Source organism: Dromiciops gliroides, chromosome 1 (genome assembly GCF_019393635.1).
Source record: "Dromiciops gliroides isolate mDroGli1 chromosome 1, mDroGli1.pri, whole genome shotgun sequence".
NCBI lineage: Eukaryota > Metazoa > Chordata > Mammalia > Microbiotheria > Microbiotheriidae > Dromiciops > Dromiciops gliroides.
In genome coordinates, this window is record NC_057861.1 from 194,665,461 (window position 1) to 194,666,848 (window position 1,388).

Sequence of the window (1,388 nt, forward strand, 5' to 3'; positions counted from 1 at the left end):
TGAGGCTAGATTTGAACTCAGGTCCTCCTGAACATATTCATCTTTTCTTATAGCACAGTAATATTCTATTAGAAAGCTAGTAATTTTAAAGTTTGCAAAGCACTTTACAAGTGTTATCTTATTTGATCTTCATAATAATCCTAAAAGCCAGATATTAATATTATTCTCCATTTTAGAGTTGAAGAAACTGAGGCTGAAATAGGCTTAAGTGACTTGTCTAAAGTATCACAGCTAGTAAGTATCTGGGATTTGAACTTAGAGCTTCCTGACTTCAAGTACTATGTGCAGTGGTACCATTTAGCCGCCTACATGAATTTATGTATCACAATATATTTAGCTCCTTCACAGTCAGTGGATACCATACTTTCTTTCCTTCTTCCACAAAAGGTGGGTACGTTTTTCTTTTCTTTTCTCTTTTCTTTCTTTTTTCTTTTCCTTTTCTCTTCCTTTTTCTTTTCTTTTCAACAATGGACTTCAATCATTTCTGCATTTACATCTGGAACTCCGGAAATTCAAAATCATCATCTTTACCTTTATAAATGCAAAAAAAAAATGTTTCTAGCTTAGGCTTCACATTTTCCTGCTGTGCTTTATCTGAATGTAACTTTATGAGTGTGCGGCTCTGTAGTGTCATACAGATTTCCTTGCCAACACCTTTATTTCAGAAGACAAAATCTTCAAGGCATGCTGTATGCACAGGAGTCAGAGTATTGCTTTGGGGACACTTTTGCTTATTTTTTGGTATGACTTTCATGTTGACTCAGGAAGACTTCTTCTCTGAGTAATAAAGACCATATGTTTGCCACTGATTTTTTTTTCCTCCAATTTATGTACTATTCATACTTGAATCTTCTGAAAAAATTCTAGCTGAGTACCTGATACAAAGATGGTGATGGCTTTTCTGCTACCACCATCTTCAATTTTCTTAGCCATTCTCTTAATTGAGCCTTTAAGTCAGAGTTCATCTATATATAATATATAAAATGCCACTCTTGAATTTGCATCTGATTTCTCTACAATGAACTTCACTATCTTGGTGCTGAGCACCAGAATAGGAAGAGGGAGAGTTCTTACATGGTAGATGAAAATCTTGGCTGCTGGAGGAAGATGCTTACTGTCATAATGATTAGGAGGAAGGTAGAACTGCATCTAATGACTAGGAGGAAGGTAGAACTGCATCTTGGTAACTATGGTGATTGTAAATTTACCTGGAAGAAAGGGAATCCTTTAACCAACTTGGTAGCAATCCTGAATCACTAGAATTACCCAGACTCAACTGACAAAGGAGTATCACTTGAGAATAGGATACTAAAAGGCCAAAGGCTATATTGGGTGCTCCAAGGAATACTGAGTGGGTGACAGTATGGAAGAGTATTCTTAGATAAAGA

General features: G+C 35.9%; 1 pseudogene; it reads right to left on the minus strand.

The window, feature by feature from the left end:
• Positions 1-490: 490 nt before the first annotated feature.
• Positions 491-965, minus strand: LOC122735996 (annotated as a pseudogene).
• Positions 966-1,388: the final 423 nt, after the last annotated feature.